General features: G+C 39.4%; 2 non-coding genes across 2 annotated transcripts; one reads left to right on the top strand and one right to left on the bottom strand.

The window, feature by feature from the left end:
* The first annotated feature begins 7,576 nt into the window (after positions 1-7,576).
* Positions 7,577-7,684, top strand: LOC112763643 (small nucleolar RNA R71). Its single transcript, XR_003182911.1, has one exon. It is a non-coding gene; the product is annotated as a small nucleolar RNA R71 (small nucleolar RNA).
* Positions 7,685-20,648: 12,964 nt separating this feature from the next.
* Positions 20,649-20,752, bottom strand: LOC112764451 (small nucleolar RNA R71). The gene has a single exon (XR_003183185.1). It is a non-coding gene; the product is annotated as a small nucleolar RNA R71 (small nucleolar RNA).
* Positions 20,753-24,816: the final 4,064 nt, after the last annotated feature.

The raw sequence follows: 24,816 nt of genomic DNA, 5'->3' as shown, positions 1-24,816 counted from the left end.
TCGCTATAGTGGATCACTCTAGGCGACCTTTCTTCAATCTCTACTGGGATCATTGCCTCCATTCCATATGCTAATCGAAAGGGTGATTCCTTTATGGTGGAATGTAGCGTTGTTCGATATGCCCATAAAACCTGTGGGAGCTCTTCGGCCCAGGCTCCCTTTGCATCCTGTAACCTCCTTTTCAGCCCAGCAAGTATGACTTTGTTGGCAGCTTCAGCTTGTCCATTGGCTTGGGGATGTTCGACAGAGGTGAGTTGTTGTCTTATATTCAAGTCGGCTACTAGCTTTCTGAAGCCTGCGTCTGTGAACTGTGTACCATTGTCTGTGGTGATGGAGTATGGAACCCCAAACCTTGTAACGATGTTTCTATATAGGAATTTTCGACTTCTTTGAGCAGTGGCATTAGCTAGGGGTTCTGCCTCAATCCACTTTGTGAAGTAGTCTATTCCCACTATGAGGAATTTGACTTGTCCCGGTCGTTGAGGAAAAGGTTTGAGAAGATCGAGTCTCCATTTTGCGAACGGCCAAGGTGAGGTCACACTGATGAGTTCCTCTGGTGGGGCGATGTGGAAGTTGGCATGTTTCTGACATGATGAACATGTCTTTACGAATTCTACAGCTTCTTTTTGTAGAGTTGGCCAATAAAATCCTGCCCGAAATACCTTTTTGGCGAGTGCCTGCGCTCCGAGGTGATTGCCACAAATGCCACTGTGTACTTCTTCTAGGACGTCTTTTGTGTTGGAAGTCGGTACGCATTTTAATAGTGGTATTGAAATCCCTCTTTTGTATAGAGTATTATTTATGATGGTATAGTATTGTGCTTCCCGTTTTAACCTCTTTGCCTCTTTCTCATCTGTAGAGAGAGCTTCTGTTCTGAGGTAGTTAATTATGGGAGTCATCCATCCCTGATCGCGACCTGTTATGGGTAAGATTTTTTCTTCTTCTGAGATTGATGGATTCTATAGAATTTCTTGGATGCGGCTTGATAGGCAAAATTGTGATTTCTGATAATGGCATTCATGTTCTTTCTCTCCCTGGTAATGGCGCCAAAAACTTGGTGCATGATACCATGGTCCAAACATAACTTCACAACTTCGCACAACTAACCAGCAAGTGCACTGGGTTGTCCAAGTTATAAACCTTACGTGAGTAAGGGTCGATCCCACGGAGATTGTTGGTATGAAGCAAGCTATGGTCATCTTATAAATCTCAGTTAGGCGGATAATAATTAGTTATGGAGTTTTCGAATAATAATAATAAATAAACAGAAAATAAAGATAGAAATACTTATGTAAATCATTGGTTGGAATTTCAGATAGGCGTATGAAGATGCTGTGCTCTTTTTGAATCTCTGCTTTCCTACTGCCTTCATCCAATCCTTCTTACTCCTTTCCATGGCAAGATGTATGTAGGGCACACCGTTGTCAATGGCTACATCCCATCCTCTAAGTGAAAAAGGTCCAAATGCTCTGTCACGGCACGGCTAATCATCTGTCAGTTCTCGATCATGTCGGAATAGAATCTATTGATTCTTTTGCGTTTGTCATCACGTACAACAATCACGAGTTTGAAGTTCGTCACAATCATTCAATCCCTAAATCCTACTCAGAATACCACAGACAAGGTTTAGACTTTCCAGATTCTCATGAATGCCGCCATCAATTCTAGCTTATACCACGAAGACTCTGATTAAGGAATCCAAGAGATATACGCTCGGTCTAAGGTAGAACGAGGGTGGTTGTCAGTCACGCGTTCATAGGTGAGAATGATGATGAGTGTCACAGATCATCACATTTGTCATGTTGAAGTGCAACGAATATCTTAGAACAGGAATAAACTAAATTGAATAGAAAATAGTAGTAATTGCATTAAAACTTGAGGTACAGTAGAGCTCCCACCCTTAATCTATGGTGTGTAAAAACTCCACCGTTGAAAATACATAAGTGATGAAGGTCCAGGCATGGCCGAATGGCCAGCCCCCAAAATGTGATCACAGGATGAAAAATACAATCCAGGATCTAGCCTCTAGCATACAATAACTAGCTACTAGGGTTTACAGAAGTAAGTAATTGATGCAGAAATCTACTTTCAGGGACCACTTGGTGTGTGCTTGGGCTGAGCTTGAGCTTTACACGTGCAGAGGCTTCTTTTGGAGTTGAACGCCAAGTTGTAACGTGTTTTTGGCGTTCAACTCTGGTTCGTGACGTGTTTCTGGCGTTTAACTCCAGAATGTAGCATGAAACTGGCGTTGAGCGCCAGTTTACGTCATCTAATCTCGAATAAAGTATAGACTATTATATATTGCTGGAAAGCTCTGAACGTTTACTTTCCAACGCCATTGAGAACGCGCCATTTGGAGTTTTGTAGCTCCAGAAAATCCATTTCGAGTGTAGAGAGGTCAGATCCAACAACATCAGCAGTCCTTTGTCAGCCTTCTTATTAGAGTTTTGCTCAGGTCCCTCAATTTCAGCCAGAAAATACCTGAAATCACAGAAAAACACAAAAACTCATAGTAAAGTCCAGATATGTGAATTTTACATAAAAACTAATGAAAACATCCCTAAAATTAGCTAGATCCTACTAAAAACTATCTAAAAACAATGCCAAAAAGCGTATAAATTATCCGCTCATCACAACAACAAACTTAAATTGTTGCTTGTCCCCAAGCAACTGAAAATCAATTAGGATAAAAAGAAGAGAATATACTATAAAGCTCAGAATATCAATGAATATTAATTCTAATTAGATGAGCGGGACTTGTAGCTTTTTGCTTCTGAACAGTTTTGGCATCTCACTTTATCCTTTGAAGTTTAGAATGATTGGCATCTCTAGAAACTTAGAATTTCATATAGTGTTATTGATTCTCCTAGTTAAGTTTGTTGATTCTTGAACACAGCTACTTTTATGAGTCTTGGACGTGGCCCTAAGCACTTTGTTTTCCAATATTACCACCAGATACATAAATGCCACAGACACATGACTGGGTGAACCTTTTCAGATTGTGACTCAGCTTTGCTAAAGTCCCTAGTTAGAGGTGTCCAAAGCTCTTAAGCACACCCTTTTTGCTTTGGATCACGACTTTAACCACTCAGTCTCAAGCTTTTCACTTGGAATTGCATGCCACAAGCAAATGGTTAGGGACAGCTTGATTTAGCCGCTTAGGCCTGCATTTCATTTCCTTGGGCCCTCCTATCCATTGATGCTCAAAGCCTTGGATCCTTTTCACCCTTGCCTTTTGGTTTTAAGGGCTATTGGCTTTTTCTACTTGCTTTTTTCTTTTTCTTTCTATTTTTTTCGCAAGCTTTTGCTATTCACTACTTTTTCTTGCTTCAAGAATCAGATTTATGGTTTTTCAGATTACCAATAACATTTTTCTTTGTTCATCATTCTTTCAAGAGCCAACAATTTTAACATTCATAAACAATAAGATAAAAAATATGCACTGTTCAAGCATTCATTCAGAAAACAAAAAGTATTGTCACTACATCAATATAATTAAACTAATTTCAAGGATAAATTCGAAACTCATGTACTTCTTGTTCTTTTTGAATTAGGAACATTTTTCATTTAAGAGAGGTGAAGGATTCATGGATTTATTCATAGCCTTAAGACATAGTTACTACATACTAAGGATCATGAAGTAAAGACACAACATAAACAAACATATAGCATAAAAACCGAAAAAACAGAGAATTAAGAATAAGGAATGAGTCCTCCTTAGTGATGGTGGCGCTTTCTTCTTGAAGAACCAATGATGTCCTTGAGCTCTTCTATGTCTCTTCCTTGCCTTTGTTGCTCCTCCCTCATTGCTCTTTGATCTTCTCTAATTTTATGGAGAATGATGGAGTGCTCTTGATGTTCCACCCTTAATTGATCCATATTGTAACTCAAGTCTTCTAGAGAAGTGTTGAGTTGTTCCCAATAATTGTTGGGAGGAAAATGTATCCCTTGAGGCATCTCCGGGATTTCTTGGTGATGAGCTTCCTCATACGTCTCTTGGGATCCATGAGTGGGCTCTCTTATTTGCTCCATCCTCTTCTTAGTGATGGGCTTATCCTCCTCAATGGGGATGTCTCCTTCTATGATAACTCCAGCTGAGTAACATAGATGGCAAATAAGATGAGGAAAAGCTAGCCTTGCCATGGTGGAGGACTTTTCGGCTATTTTGTAGAATTCAAGGGAGATGACTTCATGAACTTCTACTTCCTCTCCATTCATGATGCTATGAATCATGATCGCCCGATCCACAGTAACTTCGGATTGGTTGCTAGTGGGGATGATGGAGCGTTGGATGAACTCCAACCATCCTCTAGCCACAGGCTTAAGGTCCAGTCTTCTTAATTGAATCGGCTTGCCTTTGGAGTCTCTTTTCCATTGAGCTTCTTCCACACATATGTCCATAAGGACTTGGTCCAACCTTTGATCAAAGTTGACCCTTCTAGTGTAGGGGCATGCATCTCCTTGCATCATGGGCAAGTTGAACGCCAATCTCACATTTTCCAGACTAAAATCTAAGTATTTCCCCCGAACCATTGTAAGATAGTTCTTTGGATTTGGGTTCACACTTTGATTATGGTTCCTAGTGATCCATGCATTGGCATAGAACTCTTGAACCATTAAGATTCTGACTTGTTGAATGGGGTTGGTCAGAACTTCCCAACCTCTTCTATGGATCTCATCTCGGATCTCTGGATACTCATTTTTCTTGAGTTTGAAAGGGACCTCGGGGATCACCTTCTTCTTGGCCACAACATCATAGAAGTGGTTTTGATGGGCTTTGGAGATGAATCTTTCCATCTCCCATGACTCAGAGGTGGAAGCTTTTGTCTTCCCTTTCCCTTTTCTAGATGTTTCTCCGGCCTTAGGTGCCATCAATGGTTATGGAAAAACAAAAAGCTATGCTTTTGCCACATCAAACTTAGAATATTGCTCGCCCTCGAGAAAGAGAAGAAAGAAGAAGAAGAAGAAGAAGAAGAAGAAGAAGAAAATATAGAGGAAAGGGAGAAGTGTGTGGTTTCGGCCAAGGTGAAAAAGAGAAGGTTGTGGTGTGTGAAAATGAAGAATGATAGAGGGCTTTATATAATGAAGGGAGAGGGAGTAGGTTCGGCTATTTAGGGTGGGTTTGGGTGGGAAAGAGATTTTGAATTTTGAAGGTAGGTGGGGTTTATGGGGAAGAGTGGATAAATGTGAGTGGTGAAGAGGTGATAGGGAAGAGAGATTGAGGTGATTGGTGAAGAGTTTTGGGGAAGAGTGTTATTGGATTGTGTGAAGAAGAGAGAAGATGAATTGAGGTAGGTGGGGATCTTGTGAGGTCCACAGATCCTGAGATGATCCTGTGGGGTCCACAGATCCTGAGGTGTCAAGGATTTACATCCCTGCATCAATGAGGCGTGTAAAACGCCCTCTTCATGCAATCCTGGCGTTCAACGCCAGATTGATTCTTGTTTCTGGCGTTGAACGCCGGATCCATGCTTGTTTTGGGCGTTCAACGCCCATTTGCAGCATGTTTCTGGCGTTGAACACCAGTTCCATGCTTGTTTCTGGCATTCAGCACCAGCTTTCCTCAGGGTGTATTCCTGACGTTTAAATGCCAGGATGTTGCTTGTTTCTGGCGTTCAACACCAGATCCATGCTCTGTTCTGGCGTTGAACGCCAGCCAGATGCTCCTTACTAGCGTTTAAATGCCAGTAAGCCCTTCCTCCTGGGTATGCTTTTTCTTCTGCTGTTTTTGATTCTGTTTTTAATTTTAGTATTTATTTCGTGACTCCACATGATCATGAACCTAATAAAACATAAAAGAACAATAAAAGAAAAATAAAATTAGATAAATAAAAATTGGGTTGCCTCCCAATAAGCGCTTCTTTAATGTTAATAGCTTGACAGTGGGCTTTCATGGAGCCTCACAGGTGATCAGGTCAATGTTGTAGACCCCAACACCAAACCTAGAGTTTGGATGTGGAAATTCAACACTAAACTTAGAGTTTGGCTGTGGCCTCCCAACACCAAACTTAGAGTTTGATTGTGGGGGCTCTGTTTGACTCTGTACTGAGAGAAGCTTTTCATGCTTCCTCTCCATTGTTAAAGAAGAACACCATTGGGTCTTAAACACAAGGTAGTCCCCATTCAATTGAAGGACTAATTCTCCTCTGTTAACATCTATCATAGCTCCTGCTGTGGCTAGGAAAGGTCTTCCAAGGATGGTGCATTCATCTTCCTCCTTCCTAGTATCTAAGATTATGAAATCAGCAAGGATGTAAAGGCCTTCAACCTTCACTAACACGTCCTCTACCAATCCATAAGCTTGTCTTACTGACTTGTCTTCCATTTGCAATGAGAATATGGCAGGCTGTACCTCAATGATCCCCAGCTTCTCCATTACAGAGAGTGGCATAAGATTTATGCTTGACCCTAGGTCACACAGAGCCTTATCAAAGGTCATGGTGCCTATGGTATATGGTATTAAGAATTTGCCAGGATCTTGTCTCTTTTGAGGTAAAGTTTGCTGAACCCATGTATCTAGTTCACTAATGAGCAAGGGAGGTTCATTACTAAAAAATTTGGCATTCAGCTTCATGATGGCTCCTAGATTTTGAGTAACCTGCTTTCCACTTACATCTTTATCCTCTTCAGAGGAAGAATAGTTTTCAGAGCTCATGAATGGCAGAAGGAGGTTTAATGGAATCTCTATGGTTTCTATTTGAGCCTCAGATTCCTTTAGGTCCTCATTAGGGAACTCCTTCTTGCTTGAGAGACGTCCCATGAGGTCTTCCTCATTGGGATTCACGTCCTCTCCTTCCTCTCTAGGTTTGGCCATGTTGATTATGTCAATGGCCTTGCACTCCCTTTTTGGATTCTCTTCAGTGTTGCTTAGGAGAGTACTAAGAGGAGTTTCAGTGACTTTCTTACTCAGCTGGCCCACTTGTGCCTCCAAATTTTTGATGGAGGACCTTGTTTCACTCATGAAACTTAAAGTGGTCTTAGACAGATCAGAGACTATGTTTGCTAAGTTAGAAGTGCTCTGCTCAGAATTCTCTGTCTGTTGCTGAGAAGATGATGGAAAAGGCTTGCTATTGCTGAGCCTATTTCTTCCACCATTATTAAAGCCTTGTTGAGGCTTTTGTTGATCCTTCCAGGAGAAATTTGGATGATTTCTCCATGAAAAATTATAGGTGTTTCCATAAGGTTCACCCATATAATTTACCTCTGTTATTGCAGGGTTCTCAGGATCATAAGCTTCTTCTTCAGAAGATGCCTCTTTAGTACTGTTGGATGCATTTTTCCATCTATTCAGACTTTGAGAAATCATATTGACTTGCTGAGTCAACATTTTATTCTGAGCCAATATGGCATTCAGAGCATCAATTTCAAGAACTCCTTTCCTCTGAGGCATCCCATTATTCACAGAATTCCTCTCAGAAGTATACATGAATTGGTTATTTGCAGCCATGTCAATGAGTTCTTGAGCTTCTGCAGGCATTTTCTTTAGGTGAATGGATCCACCTGCAAAATGGTCCAGTGACATCTTAGAGAATTCAGATAGGCCATAATAGAATATATCCAAAATGGTCCATTCAGAAAGCATGTCAGAAGGACACCTTTTGGTCATCTACTTGTATCTATCCCAAGCTTCATAGAAGGATTCACCATCTTTTTATTTGAAGGTCTGAACATCCACTCTAAGCTTGCTCAGCTTTTGAGGAGGAAAGAACTTAGCCAAGAAGGCCGCGACAAGCTTATCCCATGAGTCCAGGCTATCTTTAGGTTGTGAATCCAACCATATTCTGGCTCTGTCTCTTACAGCAAAAGGGAAAAGCATGAGCCTGTAGACTTCGGGATCTACTCTATTAGTCTTAACAGTCTTACAGATCTACAAGAATGGTGGACGAAATTGTGATCCTCAAAGTTGGTCTCTTTGTATTTGTATGAAATCAAAAATACCCCAAAGAGATCATGGTGTGATAAATTGGGATCTTAATAATCCCTATTGTGATCATAACTCCGTTCAACTTAACCAGCAAGTGTACTGGGTCATCCAAGTAATACCTTACGTGAGTAAGGGTCGATCCCACAGAGATTGTTGGTATGAAGCAAGCTATGGTCACCTTGTAAATCTCAGTTAGGCAGATTAAATTGGTTTATGATGAGTTCGAAAATTAATAGAAAATAAAAGGGATGGAAATACTTATGTAAATCAATAGTGAAAATTTCAGATAAGCGTACGGAGATGCTGTGCTCCTCTTGAATCTCTACTTTCTTATTACATTCATCCAATCCTTCTTACTCCTTTCCATGGCAAGCTGTATGTAGGGCATCACCGTTGTCAATGGCTACATCCCATCCTCCCAGTGAAAATGTTCCTATGCTCTATCATAGCACGACTAATCATCTGTCGGTTCTCAATCAGGTTGGAATAGAATCCCTTGATTCTTTTGCGTTTGTCATCACGCCCATCCTTCAGGAGTTTGAAGCTCGTCACAGTCATTCAATCCCAGAATCCTACTCGGAAAACCATAGACAAGGTTTAGACTTTCCGGATCCTCATGAATGCCGCCATCTATCTAGCTTATACCACGAAGATTCTGTTGGGGAATCTAAGAGATATGCGCCCGGCCTAAAGTAGAACGGAAGTGGTTGTCAGTCACGCGCGTTCATAGGTGAGAATGATGATGAGTGTCACGGATCATCATATTCATCAAGTTGAAGTGCAACGTATATCTTGGAATAAGAATAAAAGAGAATTGAATAGAAAGTAATAGTAATTGTATTGAAACTTGAGGTACAGCAGAGCTCCACACCCTTAATCTATGGTGTGCAGAAACTCCACTGTTGAAAATACATAAGTGAAAGGTTCAGGCATGGCCGAATGGCCAGCCCCCTGAATGATCAAGAGACCGAATGATCAAAGACTACAAAGTCCAAAGATTAAACTGTCAAAAGATGTCTAATACAATAGTAACTTATCCTATTTATACTAGACTAGCTACTAGGGTTTACATGAGTAAGTAATTGATGCATAAATCCACTTCCGGGGCCCACTTGGTGTATGCTTGGGCTGAGCTTGATCTATCCACGAGCTGAGGCTTCTCTTGGAGTTGAACTCCAAGTTATAACGTGTTTTGGGCGTTCAACTCCGGATCATGACGTGTTTCTGGCGTTTAACTCTAGACAGCAGCATGTACTTGGCGTTCAACGCCAAGTTACATCGTCAATTTCCGAATAAAGTATAGACTATTATATATTTCTGGAAAGCTCTGGATGTCTGCTTTCCAACGCCGTTGAGAGCGCGCAATTCAAAGTTCTGTAGCTCCAGAAAATCCATTTCGAGTGCAGGGAGGTCAGATTCCAACAGCATCAGCAGTCCTTTTGTCACCCTTTTTCAGAGTTTTGCTCAAGTCCCTCAATTTCAGCCAGAAATTACCTGAAATCACAGAAAAACACACAAACTCATAGTAAAGTTCAGAAATATGAATTTAACATAAAAAATAATGAAAACATCCCTAAAAGTAGCTTGAACTTACTAAAAACTACCTCAAAACAATGCCAAAAAGCGTATAAATTATCCGCTCATCACAACACCAAACTTAAATTGTTGCTTGTCCCCAAGCAACTGAAAATCAATTAGGATAAAAAGAAGAGAATATACTATAAATTTCATAATATCAATGAATATTAATTATAATTAGATGAGCGGGACTTGTAGCTTTTTGCTTCTGAACAGTTTTGGCATCTCACTTTTTCCTTTGAAGTTTAGAATGATTGGCTTCTCTAGGAACTTAGAATTTCGGATAGTGTTATTGACTTTCCTAGTTAAGCATGTTTGATTCTTGAACACAGCTACTTTTATGAGTCTTGGCCGTGGCCCTAAGCACTTTGTTTTCCAGTATTACCACCGGATACATAAATGCCACAGACACATGACTGGGTGAACCTTTTCAGATTGTGACTCAGTTTTGCTAGAGTCCCCAGTTAGAGGTGTCCAGAGCTCTTAAGCACACTCTTTTTGCTTTGGATCACGACTTTAACCACTCAGTCTCAAGCTTTTCACTTGGACCTTCATGACACAAGCACTTGGTTAGGGACAGCTTGATTTAGCCGCTTAGGCCTGGATTTTATTTCCTTGGGCCCTCCTATCCATTGATGGTCAAAGCCTTGGATCCTTTTTACCCTTGCCTTTTGGTTTTAAGGGCTATTGGCTTTTTCTGCTTGCTTTTTCTTTTTCTTTCTATTTTTTTCGCCATTTTTTTTCTTTCTTTTTTTTCTCACAAGCTTTTGCTTTTTCACTGCTTTTCCTTGCTTCAAGAATCACTTTCATGATTTTTCAGATCATCAATAACATTTCTCTTTGTTCATCATTCTTTCAAGAGCCAACAAGTTTTAACATTCATAAACAACAAGATAAAAAATATGCACTGTTCAAGCATTCATTCAGAAAACAAAAAGTATTGTCACCACATCAATATAATTAAATTAAATTCAATGATAAATTCGAAATTCATGTACTTCTTGTTCTTTTGAATTAAAACATTTTTCATTTAAGAGAGGTGAAGGATTAATGAATTTTATTCATAGCTTTAAGACATGGTTACTACATACTAATGATCATGAAGTAGAGACACAAAACATAAATAAACACAACATTAAAAACCGAAAAACAGAAAGAAATAAGAACAAGGAATGAGTCCACCTTTAGTGGCGTCTTCTTCTTGAAGGACCAACAATGTTCTTAAGCTCTTCTATGTCCCTTCCTTGCCTTTGTTGCTCCTCCCTCATTGCTCTTTGATCTTCTCTTATTTCATGGAGAATGATGGAGTGCTCATGATGTTCCACCCTTAATTGTTCCACATTGTAGCTCAAATCTTCTAAGGAAGTGTTGAGTTGTTCCCAATAATTGTTGGGAGGAAAGTGCATCCATTGAGGCATCTCAGGGATTTCTTGATGATGAGCTTCCTCATGCATCTCTTGAGAACCGTGAAGGGTCTCTCTTTCTTGCTCCATCCTCTTCTTGGTGATGAGCTTATCCTCCTCAATGGAGATGTCTCCTTCTATGATAACTCCAGCTGAGTAACATAGATGGCAAATAAGGTGAGGAAAAGCTAGCCTTGCCATGGTGGAGGGCTTGTCGGCTATTTTGTAGATTTCATTGGAGATGACCTCATGAACTTCTACTTCCTCTCTAATCATGATGCTATGAATCATGATGGCCCGATCCACAGTAACTTCAGATCGGTTGCTAATGGGAATGATGGAGCGTTGAATGAACTCCAACCATCCTCTAGCCACAGGCTTGAGGTCCAGTCTTCTTAGTTGAACTGGCTTGCCTTTGGAGTCTCTCTTCCATTGAGCTCCTTCCATACATATGTCCATTAGGACTTGGTCCAACCTTTGATTAAAGTTGACCCTTCTAGTGTAGGGGCGTTCATCTCCTTGCATCATGGGCAAGTGAAACGCCAACCTCACATTTTCTGGACTAAAATCTAAGTATTTTCCCCGAACCATTGTGAGATAATTCTTTGGATTCGGGTTCATACTTTGATCATGGTTCCTAGTGATCCATGCATTGGCATAGAACTCTTAAACCATTAAGATTCTGACTTGTTGCATGGGGTTGGTTAGGACTTCCCAACCTCTTCTTCGGATTTCATGTCGGATCTCCGGATACTCATTTTTCTTGAGCTTGAAAGGGACCTCAAGGATCACCTTCTTCTTTGCCACAACATCATAGAAGTGGTCTTGATGGCTTTTGGAGATGAATCTTTCCATCTCCCATGACTCGGAGGTGGAAGCTTTTGTCTTCCCTTTTCCTTTTCTAGAGGATTCTCCGGCCTTAGGTGCCATTGATGGTAATGGAAAAACAAAAAGCTTATGATTTTACCACACCAAACTTAAAAGATTGCTCGTCCTCGAGCAATAGAAGAAAGAAGATAAGAAGAAGAGAATATGGTAGAGAGGGAGAGATGTAGGTTCGGCCAAGGTGAAGAAGAGGGGGTTGTGTTGTGTGAAAGTGAAGGAGAATGGAAGGGTATATATAGGGAGTGGGGGGAGTGAATGTTCGGCCATTTAGGGTGGGAATGGGTGGGAAAATGTTTTTGAATTTTTGAAGGTAGGTGGGGTTTATGGGGAAGAGTGGATGGATGTGAGTGGTGAGGAAGGTGATTGGGAAGAGGGATTGAGGTGATTGGTGAAGAGTGTTGGGAAGTGTGACATGGGGAAATCACAAAATAGGATTAGGAGGTAAGGTGGGAATATAGTAGGTGGGGATCCTGTGGGGTCCACAGATCTTGAGGTGTCAAGGAATTCCACCCCTACACCAAATAGGCATGTAAATTGCCTTTGCACACCATTCTGGCGTTTAAACACCGTGTGGTGCACATTCTGGGCGTTCAACGCCAATGTAAAGCATGTTTCTGGCGTTGAACGCCAGTTTCATGCTTGTTACTGGCGTTCAGCGCCAGCTTTTCTTCTCTAGGCACATTCCTAGCGTTCAGCGCCAGAATGTTGCTTGTTTCTGGCATTCAGCGCCAGGTTGATGCTCTGTTCTGGCATTGAACGCCAGCCAGATGCTCCTTACTGGCGTTGAACGCCAGCCTGTGCTTCCTCCAGGGTGTGATTTTTCTTCTGCTATTTTTTTATTCTGTTTTTAATTTTTTACATTTTTTTCGTGACTCCTCATGATCATGTACCTAATAAAACACAAAAATAAAAATAAAATATTATAAAATAAAAATTAGATAAAATTGGGTTGCCTCCCAACAAGCGCTTCTTTAATGTCAATAGCTTGACAGTGGCTCTCATGGAGCCACAAAGGTGATCAGGTCAATGTTGTATAGTCCCAACACCAAACTTAGAGTTTGGATATGGGATCGTAACACCAAACTTAGAGTTTGGTTGTGGCCTCATGATGAGCGGATAATTTATACGCTTTTTGGCATTGTTTTTAGTATGCTTTTAGTATATTTTAATTAGTTTTTATTATATTTTTATTAGTTTTTAGTTAAAATTCACTTTTCTGGACTTTACTATGAGTTTGTGTGTTTTTCTGTGATTTCAGGTATTTTCTGGCTGAAATTGAGGGTCCTGAGCAAAAATCTGATTCAGAGGCTGAAAAGGACTGCAGATGCTGTTGGATTCTGACCTCCCTGCACTCGAAGTAGATTTTCTGGAGCTACAGAAGCCCAATTGGCACCCTCTCAACGGCGTTCGAAAGTAGACATCCTGGGCTTTCCAGAAATGTATAATAGTCCATACTTTGCCCGAGATTTGATGGCCCAAACCGGCGTTGCATATCAGCTTCAGAATTCCCAGCGTTTAACGCTGGAACTGGCATAAAAATTGGAGTTAAACGCCCAAACTGGCATAAAAGCTGGCGTTTAACTCCAGAAAAAGTCTCTACACATGAAAGCTTCAATGCTCAGCCCAAGCACACACTAAGTAGACCCAGAAGTGGATTTTTATGTCATTTACTCATTTCTGTACACCCTAGGTTACTAGTTCACTATTAATAGGATCTTTTGACATTGTATCTGTACCTCATGACACTTTACACGTTTCTCATTGTATCTTCTACAGCATGAGTCTCTAAACCCCATGGTTGGGGGTGAGGAGCTCTGCTGTGTCTTGATGGATTAATGCAACGACTACTATTTTTCATTCAATCATGCTTGCTCCCATTCTAAGATATCACTTGTTCCTAAATCTGATGAATGTGATGATCCGTGACACTCATCATCATTCTCACCTATGAAGGTGTGCCTGACAACCACCTCCGTTCTACCTTAGATTGAGTAGATATCTCTTGGATTCCTTAATCAGAATCTTCGTGGTATAAGCTAGAACTGATGGCGGCATTCAAGAGAATCCGGAAGGTCTAAACCTTGTCTGTGGTATTCTGAGTAGGATTCAATGATTGAATGACTGTGACGAGCTTCAAACTCCTGAAGGCTGGGCGTTAGTAACAGACGCAAAAGAATCACTGGATTCTATTCCAACCTGATTGAGAACCGACAGATGATTAGCCGTGCTGTGATAGAGCGCGTTGAACATTTTCACTGAGAGGATGGGAGGTAGCCATTGACAACAGTGAAACCCTACATACAGCTTGCCATGGAAGGAGCCCTGCATGCTTGAAGAAGAAGACAGTAGGAAAGCAGAGATTCAGAAGATAGAGCATCTCCAAAACCTCAACCTATTCTCCATTACTGCAAAACAAGTATTTATTTTATGTTCTTTTACTGTTTACAATCAACCCTGACAATTATTGATATCCTGACTAAAAGAGTTACAAGATAACCATAGCTTGCTTCAAGCCGACAATCTCCGTGGGATCGACCCTTACTCACGTAAGGTATTACTTGGAAAACCCAGTGCACTTGCTGGTTAGTTGTGCGGGATTGCAAAAGTGTGATTGCAATTTCGTGCACCAAGTTTTTGGCGCCGTTGCCGGAGATTGTTCGAGTTTGGACAACTAACGGCTTATCTTGTTGCTTAGATTAGGACTGTTTTATTTTAGTTGGTTTAGAGTCTTTTATTTGAGTTTAGTTTCATATTTTAAGTTTGGTGTCAATTGCATGCTTTTGTTTTCTTTTGATTTTTCGAATTTGCATGTCCTTAATCCCTTTTTGATCTTTAAAAATTCTAAGTTTGGTGTCTTCTTTTTGTTTTCCTTTAAGTTTTCGAAAATTTGTGTCTGATTTTCTAAAAATTTTGAGTTTGGTGTCATTTTGTTGTTTTTCTCTTTCCTCATTTCAAAAAATCAAATCTTTTTTTTCAAAATAATTTTCAACCATATCTTTTCAATAGCTAATTCCAAAATCTTCTTAATTGACTAATTGATTTAGTTTTCAATTTGCCTTGATCTTATTTTAGTTTTCAAAAATTTATTTTGTTTTCCTTTTGTTTTATTTTAATTTTTTCGGTAAAAAAAATATTTTACTTTACTTGTGAATTCATATCATATTCCCTTTCTCCATCATGGACCTAAGTGGAATTGAACAGTCCAGAAGGACTCTGGGGTCATATGCTAACCCCATTACAGCTGCATATGGGAGTAGCATCTGTATACCTCCCATTAAAGCAAGCAGCTTTGAGCTAAATCCTCAACTCATTATCATGGTGCAGCAAAATTGCCAGTATTCCGGTCTTCCACAGGAATAACCTACTGAGTTTCTGGCACAATTCTTACAAATTGCTAACACAGTACGTGATAAAGAGGTGGATCAGGATGTCTACAGACTATTACTGTTTCCATTTGCTGTAAAAGATCAAGCTAAGAGGTGGTTGAATAACCAACCTACAGCAAGCATAAAGACATGGAAACAGTTATCAGACAAATTCCTGAATCAGTTTTACCCTCCAAAAAGGATGACACAGCTAAGGCTGGACATCCAAGGATTTAAACAAGAGGATAATGAATCCCTTTATAACGCCTGGGAGAGGTATAGAGGTATGCTAAGAAAATGCCCCTCTGAAATGTTTTCAGAGTGGGTACAGCTAGACATCTTCTACTATGGGCTTACAAAAAAAGCTCAGATGTCTTTAGACCACTCAGCTGGTGGATCTATACATATGAGGAAGACGATTGAAGAGGCTTAAGAGCTTATAGATACTGTTGCTAGAAATCAATATTTGTACTCTAGCAATGAGTTCTCTACAAAAGAAGAAGTTATGGCAGTCGCCACTGATCCTAATCCTCAAGAACAGATGGTTGAGCTTAATCAGCAATTACAACTGATGACAAAACAATTAGCAAAATTTAAAGAAATGCTCCAAGAAACTAAAATTGCTAACAAGAACATAGAATCACATTTGAATCAGGCAAAACAGCAGCTATCTAAACAGATAACAGAAGAATGCCAAGCAGTTCAACTGAGGAGTGGGAAGACATTGAATAACACTGCTCAAAGTAGCAAAAAGCCAAATAAGGAACAATTGACAGAGGATAACCAAACCACTGTCCAAAATCCCTCTGAGGACATTAAGAGCCCAGAGAGGAATACTTTTGGCGTTCAAATGCCAGAAAAGGGGGGAAAGCTGGCGTTAAACGCCATTCCCTGCCTAGTTCTGGCGTTCAAACGCCAGAAAGGGGAGAAAAATTGGCGTTAAACGCCCAATCTTCACCCAATCCTGGCGTTCAAACACTAATGGGGAATCAGACACCTGAGAGTGCTGATAGTAACCCCTCTAAAAAGGCTTCTCCAACCACTTATGTAAGGAATAAACCTGCAGCAACTAAGGTTGAAGAATATAAAGCCAAGATGCCTTATCCTCAGAAACTCCGCCAAGCGGAGCAGGATAAGCAATTTGCCCGCTTTGCAGACTACCTAAGGACTCTTGAAATAAAAATTCCGTTTGCAGAGGCACTTGAGCAAATACCTTCTTATGCTAAGTTCATGAAAGAGATCTTAAGTCATAAAAAGGATTGGAGAGAAACTGAAAACGTATTTCTCACTGAAGAATGCAGTGCAGTCATTCTGAAAAGCTTACCAGAAAAGCTTCAAGATCCAAGAAGCTTTATGATACCATGCACATTAGAAGGTGCTTGCACCAAGACAGCCCTGTGTGACCTTGGAGCAAGCATCAATCTAATACCTGCATCCACTATCAGAAAGCTTGGGTTGACTGAAGAAGTCAAACCAACCCGGATATGCCTCCAACTTGCTGATGGCTCCATTAAATATCCATCAGGCATAATAGAGGACATGATTGTCAAGGTTGGGCCATTCGCCTTTCCAACTGACTTTGTGGTGCTGGAAATGGAGGAGTGATGAGCGGATAATTTATACGCTTTTTGGCATTGTTTTTATATAGTTTTTAATAAGTTTAAGCTACTTTTAGGGATGTTTTCATTAGTTTTTATGTTAAATTCACATTTCTGGACTTTACTATGAGTTTGTATGTTTTTCTGTGATTTCAGGTAAATTCTGACTGAAATTGAGGAATTTGAGCAAAACTCTGAAGAAGGCTGACAAAAGGACTGCTGATGCTGTTGGAATCTGACCTCCCTGCACTCGAAATGGATTTTATGGAGCTACAGAACTTCAATTGGCGCGCTCTCAACGGCGTTGGAAAGTAGACATCCAGAGCTTTCCAGCAATATATAATAGTCCATACTTTATTCGAAGAATGATGACGTAACTTGGCGTTGAACGCCAAGTACAAGCTGCTGTCTGGAGTTAAACGCCAGAAAAACGTCATGATCCGGAGTTGAACGCCCAAAACACGTCATAACTCGGAGTTCAACTCCAAGAAAAGCCTCAGCTCGTGGATTGATCAAGCTCAGCCCAAGCATACACCAAGTGGGCCCCGGAAGTGAATTTATGCATCATTTACTTACTCATGTAAACCCTAGTAGCTAGTCTAGTATATATAGGACATTTATCTATTGTATTAGACATCTTTAGTCTCAGTTTTGTATTATTCTTCATCTTAGGAGGCTATTGATCATGTTTTGGGGGCTGGCCATTCAGCCATGCCTGAACCTTTTACTTATGTATTTTCAACGGTGGAGTTTCTGCACACCATAGATTAAGGGTGTGGAGCTCTGCTGTACCTCAAGTATTAATGCAATTCTATTCTCTTTTATTCAATTCTCTCTTATTCTTATTCCAAGATATTCATTCGTACCTAAGAACATGATGAATGTGATGATAAGTAACCCTCATTATCATTCTCACTTATGAACGCACGTGATTGACAACCACTTCCGTTCTACATGCAACAGAGCTTGAATGCGTATCTCTTAGATTCCCCAACAGAATCTTCGTGGTATAAGCTAGATAGATGGCGGCATTTATGAGGATCCAGAAAGTCTCACCTTGTCTGTGGTATTCCGAGTAAGATCCTGGGAATCCGGAAAGTCTAACCTTGTCTGTGGTATTCCGAGTAGGATTCCGGTAATGAATGATTGTGACGTGCTTCAAACTTGCAACCTGCTGGGCATTAGTGACAGACGCAAAAGAATCAAGGGATTCTATTCCAGTAGGAGCGGGAACCAACCAGTGATTAGCCGTACTGTGACAGAGTGCGTGAGCATTAGTTTTCACTGCGAGGATGGGATGTAGCCATCAACCATGGGTGATGCCTCCAGACAATTAGCCGTGCGACTGACAACCGCATAGGATCATTTTCCCGAGAGGATTGAAAGTAGCCACAGCTGATGGTGAACCCCTATACAAAGCTTGCCATGGAAAGGAGTAAGAAGGATTGAATAGAAGCAGTAGGAGAACAGGCGTCCTTGAGCCATACAGCATCTCCATTCGCTTATCTGAAATTCTCACCAATGAATCTACATAAGTCTTCTATCCGTTTATTATTTCTATTTTCTTATCTTTATTTTCGAAAACCCATAAACTATTTTAATCTGCCTAACTGAGATTTACAAAGTGACTATAGCTTGCTTCATACCAACAATCTCTGTGGGATCGACCCTTACTCACGTAAGGTTTATTACTTGGATGACCCAGTACACTTGCTGGTTAGTTGAACGGAGTTGTGAATTCAACCAGTGCCATAATAATGATTTCATACAAAGACAAACAACTTAAAGAGAATTGATCACAATTTCGTCCACCAAGTTTTTGGCGCCGTTGCCGGGGATTGTTCGAGTATGGACAACTGACGGTTCATCTTGTTGCTCAGATTAGGTAATTTTCTTTTCAAAAACTTTTTCAAAAATTTTTCTTTCCTTTTTCGTTTTTCCAAAAATGTTTTTCGAAAAAATCAATAAAAATCCAAAAAAAAAATTAGAAAATTATAAAAATCAAAAATATTTTGTGTTTCTTGTTTGACTCTTGTGTTAATTTTTAAGTTTGGTGTCAATTGCATGCTTTTAAAATTTTTCTTGCATTTTTTCGAAAATCTCATGCATTCATAGTGTTCTTCATGATCTTCAAGTTGTTCTTGACAAGTCTTCTTGTTTGATCTTGATGATTTCTTGTTTTGTATTGTTTGTTGTTTTTCATATGCATTTTTTGTTTGTTAGAGTCCATGCATTAAAGATTTCTAAGTTTGGTGTCTTGCATGTTTTCTTTGCATCAAAAATTTTTCAAAATAATGTTCTTGATGTTCATCATGATCTTCAAAGTGTTCTTGGTGTTCATCTTGACATTCATAGCATTCTTGCATGCATTCATTGTTTTGATCTAAAAATTTCATGCATTGAGTATTTTTGTTGTTTTTCTTTCTCATAATTAAAATATTCAAAAAATCAAAAAAAATATCTTTTCCTTATTTTCCTCAATATTTTTGAAATTTTGGGTTGACTTGGTCAAAAAATTTTTAAAATTAGTTGTTTCTTACAAGTCAAGTCAAAATTTCAATTTTAAAAATCTTATCTTTTCAAAATCTTTTTCAAAAATCATATCTTTTTCATTTTTTTCTATTTTTCGAAAATTTCAAAAATCTTTTTCAAAATATTTTCAAAATCTTTTTCTTATCTTTATTTGATATTTTCGAAAATTCACTAATAATTAATGTGATTGGTTCAAAAATTTGAAGTTGTTACTTTCTTGTTAAGAAAGGTTCAATCTTTAAGTTCTAGAATCTTATCTTGTAATTTCTTGTTAGTTAAGTCAATTTTAAAATTAAATCTTTTTCAAAATATCCTTTTTCAAAATTATATCTTTTTATCTTTTATCTTATCTTTTTCAAAAATTTTATCTTTTTCAAAATTTGATTTCAAAATATCTTATCTTTTTCTTATCTTCTTATCTTTTTCAAAATGTGATTTCAAATCTTTTTCAATCAACTAACTAACTTTTTGTTTGTTTCTTATCTTTTTCAAAACCACCTAACTACTTTTCCCTCTCTAATTTTCGAAAATTCTCCCTCCCTTTTTCAAAAATTCTTTTTGTTTTAAATTTTAATTTTAATTATATTTTGTCTTTGATTTTCGAAAATTACTAACCTCTTTTTCAAAAATTAATTTCGAAAATTTCTCTTCTCTTTTCTTCTTCGATTATTTAATTACTAACACTTCTCTTCACCTCTCTTCACCCAAAAATCCGAATTCATCCTTCTTCATTCTTCTACCCCCTTCTTCTTCTACTAACATAAAGGAATCTCTATACTGTGACATAGAGGATTCCTCTTTCTTTTCTTGTTTTCTTCTCTTTCATATGAGCAGGAACAGGGAAAAAGGTACTCTTGTTGAAGTTGATCCAGAACCTGAAAGGACTCTGAAGAAAAAATTAAGAGAAGCTAAATTACAACAATCCAGAAACAACCTTTCAGAAATTTTCGAATAAGAGAAGGACATGGCAGCCGAAAATAATAATAATAATGCAAGGAGAATGCTTGGTGACTTCACAAAGCCAACGTCCAAGTTTGATGGAAGAAGCATCTCCATTCCTGCCATCGGAGCCAATAACTTTGAGCTTAAGCCTCAACTAGTTGCATTAATGCAACAAAACTGCAAGTTTTATGGACTTCCATCTGAAGATCCTTATCAGTTTTTAACTGAGTTCTTGCAGATCTGTGAGACTGTAAAGACGAATGGAGTTGATCCTGAAGTCTACAGACTCATGCTTTTCCCTTTTGCTGTAAGAGACAGAGCTAGAATATGGTTGGATTCACAACCTAAGGATAGCCTGGACTCTTGGGATAAGCTAGTCACTGCCTTCTTAGATAAATTCTTTCCCCCTCAAAAGCTGAGCAAGCTGAGAGTGGATGTTCAAACCTTCAAACAAAAAGATGGTGAATCCCTCTATGAAGCCTGGGAAAGATATAAGCAGTTGACCAAAAGATGTCCATCTGACATGTTTTCAGAATGGACCCTATTAGATATATTCTATTATGGTCTCTCTGAATTTTCGAAAATGTCACTGGACCATTCTGCAGATGGATCTATTCACCTGAAGAAAACGCCTGAAGAGGCTCAAGAACTCATTGACATGGTTGCAAACAACCAGTTCATGTATACCTCTGAGAGGAATTCCGTGAATAATGGGATACCTCAGAAGAAAAGAGTTCTTGAAATTGATGCTCTGAATGCCATATTGGCTCAGAACAAAGTGTTGACTCAATAGGTCAACATGATCTCTCAAAATCTGAATGGATTGCAACATGCATCCAACAGCACTAGAGAGGCAGCTTCAGAAGAAACTTATGATCCTGAGAACCCTGCCATGGTAGAGGTTAATTATATGGGTGAACCTTATGGAAACACCTATAATCCATCATGGAGAAATCATCCAAATTTCTCCTGGAAGGATCAACAAAAGCCTCAACAAGGCTTTAACAATGGTGGACGCAATAGGCTGAACAATAGTAAGCCATATCCATCATCTTCTCAGCAACAGACAGAAAATTCTGAACAAAACACTTCTAATTTAGCCAATATAGTCTCTGATCTGTCAAAGGCCACTTTCAGTTTCATGAATAAAACAAGATCCTCCATTAGAAATTTGGAGGGACAAGTGGGCCAGCTGAGTAAGAAAGTTATTGAAACTCCTCCCAGTACTCTCCCAAGCAACACAGAAGAGAATCCAAAAGGAGAGTGCAAGGCCATTGATTTAATCAAAATGGCCGAATGTACTAGGGAGGAGGAGGACGAAAATCCTAGTGAGGAAGACCTCCTGGGACGTCCCTCAAGCAAGAAGGAGTTTCCTATTAAGGATCCAGAGGAATCTGAAGCTCATCTAGAGACCATAGAGATCCCATTAAATCTCCTTCTGCCATTCATGAGCTCTGAAGATTATTCATCCTCTGAAGAGGATGAAGATGTGACTGGAGAGCAAGTTGCTCAATATTTAGGAGCTATCATGAAGCTGAATGCCAAGTTGTTTGGTAATGAGACTTGGGAAAGTGAACCTCCCTTGCTCATTAGTGAACTGGATACTTGGATTCAGAAAACTCTACCTCAAAAGAGACAAGATCCTGGAAAGTTCCTAATACCTTGTACCATAGGCACCATGAGCTTTGAAAAAGCTCTATGTGATCTGGGGTCAGGGATAAATCTTATGCCACTCTCTGTAATGGAGAAGCTGGGGATCATTGAGGTACAACCTGCCTTGTTCTCATTACAATTGGCAGATAAGTCTTTGAGACAAGCTTATGGAATGGTAGAGGACGTTTTAGTAAAGGTTGAAGACCTTTACATCCCTGCTGATTTCATAATCCTAGACACTAGGAAGGAAGATGATGAATGCATCATCCTAGGAAGACCTTTCCTAGCCACAGCAGAAGCTGTGATAGATGTCAATAGAGGAGAGTTAGTCCTTCAATTGAATGGGGACTACCTTGTGTTTAAGGCACATGGCCATCCCTATGTGACAAAAGAGAGTAAGCATGAAGAGCTTCTCTCAGTTCAAGGTCAAGAAGAGCCCACACAGTCAAACTCTAAGTTTGGTGTTGTGAGGCCACAATCAAACTCTAAGTTTGGTGTTAAGACCCCATATCCAAACTCTAAGTTTGGTGTTGGCAACTATACAACATTGACCTGATCACCTTGTGGCTCCATGAGAGCCACTGTCAAGCTATTGACATTAAAGAAGCGCTTGTTGGGAGGCAACCCAATTTTATTTATCTTATTTTATTTTATTTTGTTTTAGTGTTATTTTTGTGTTTAATTAGGTACATGATCATGAGGAGTCACGAAAAAATCAAAAAAATTAAAAACAGAGTCAAAAACAGGAGAAAAAAATTCTTCACCCTGGAGGACGCACGGGCTGGCGTTCAACGCCAGTAAGGTGCATCTGGCCGGCGTTCAACGCCAGAACAGAGCACCATTCTGGTGCTGAACCTCAGAAACAAGCAACATTCTGGCACTGAACGCCAGGAATGTGCCCAGAGAGGAAAAACTGGCGCTGAACGCCAGTAACAAGCATCAAATTGGCGTTCAACGCCAGAAACATGCTTTACATGGGCGTTGAACGCCCAGAATGTGCACCAATGGGCGTTTAAACGCCAGAATGGTGTGCCAAGGCATTTTACATGCCTATTTGGTGTAGGGATGGAATTCCTTGACACCTCAGGATCTGTGGACCTCACAGGATCCCCACCTACCTCGCCCTCTCTCACTCCATTCATGGTCATCCCTTCTGTTTTTCATTCACCACCTGCATCTACCCATTCTACCCCATACACCCCACCTACCTTTACAATTTAACTTCTCTTTCCCACCCAATCCCACCCATATAGCCGAATCCTTCTCCCCTCACTCACCTCCATTTCTTCTTCTTCTTCTTCCTCTCTTCTTTCTTCTCTTGCTCGAGGGCGAGCAATATTTAAGTTTGGTGTAGTAAAAGCATAGCTTTTTTTGCTTTTCCATTACCATTAATGGCACCTAAAGCCAAAGAAACCTCAAAGGGAAGACAAAAAGCTTCCACCTCTGAGTCATGGGAGATGGAAAGCCTTATATATAAGCTGGAATAGCTCAGTTGGTTAGAACATGTGGCTGCAAATCAAGAGATCCCTGAGATACCTCAGGGGATAAGTTGTCCTCCACACAAATATTGGAAGCAACTAAGGGTAAAAACACCAAAATTACTAGGAATCATTCAACAGAAGCAAGGAAGAGACATAGAGGAGCTCAAAAAGCACCATTGGACCTTCAAGAAGGCGCCACCCTCACTCAGGTGGATTCATTCCTTGTTCTTTATTTCTTTCTGTTTTCATTTTTAATGTTGTGTTTATCTATGTTTTGTGTCTCTACTTCATGATCATTAGTATGTAACCATGCCTTAAAGCTATGAATAAAACCCATTAGTCTTTCACCTCTCTTAAATGAAAAATGTTTTAATTCAAAAGAACAAGAAGTACATGAATTTCGAATTTATCCTTGAATTTAATTTAATTATATTGATGTGGTGGCAATACTTTTTGTTTTCTGAATGAATGCTTGAACAGTGCATATTTTTTATCTTGTTGTTTATGAGTGTTAAAATTGTTGGCTCTTGAAAGAATGATGAACAAAGAGAAATGTTATTGATGATTTGAAAAATCATGAAATTGATTCTTGAAGCAAGAAAAAGCAGTGAAAAAGGAAGCTTGTGAAAAAAAAAGTGGCGAAAAAAAATAGAAAGAAAAAGAAGGAGCAGTAGAAAAAGCCAATAGCCCTTAAAACCAAAAGGCAAGGGTAAAAAGGATCCAAGGCTTTGAGCATCAATGGATAGGAGGGCCCAAGGAAATAAAATCCAGGCCTAAGCGGCTAAATCAAGCTGTCCCTAACCATGTGCTTGTGTCATGAAGGTCCAAGTGAAAAGCTTGAGACTAAGTGGTTAAAGTCGTGATCCAAGGCAAAAGAGTGTGCTTAAGAGCTCTGGACACCACTAACTGGGAACTCTAGCAAAGCTGAGTCACAATCTGAAAAGGTTCACCCAGTTATGTGTCTGTGGCATTGATGTATCCGGTGGTAATACTGGAAAACAAAGTGCTTAGGGCCACAGCCAAGACTCATAAGTAGCTGTGTTCAAGAATCAACATGCTTAACTAGGAAAGTCAATAACACTATCCGAAATTCTGAGTTCCCAGAGACGCCAATCACTCTGAACTTCAAAGGAAAAAGTGAGATGCCAAAACTATTCAGAAGCAAAAAGCTACAAGTCCCGCTCATCTAATTAAATTAATATTCATTGATATTCTGGGATTTATAGTATATTCTCTTCTTTTTATCCTATTTGATTTTCAGTTGCTTGGGGACAAGCAACAATTTAAGTTTGGTGTTGTGATGAGCGGATAATTTATACGATTTTTGGCATTGTTTTTATATAGTTTTTAATAAGTTTAAGCTACTTTTAGGGATGTTTTCATTAGTTTTTATGTTAAATTCACATTTCTGGACTTTACTATGAGTTTGTATGTTTTTTTGTGATTTCAGGTATA

This window comes from Arachis hypogaea, chromosome 2 (genome assembly GCF_003086295.3).
Source record: "Arachis hypogaea cultivar Tifrunner chromosome 2, arahy.Tifrunner.gnm2.J5K5, whole genome shotgun sequence".
NCBI lineage: Eukaryota > Viridiplantae > Streptophyta > Magnoliopsida > Fabales > Fabaceae > Arachis > Arachis hypogaea.
Note: the sequence above shows the minus strand (reverse complement) of the source record. Positions and strands in the feature narration are given on the sequence as shown.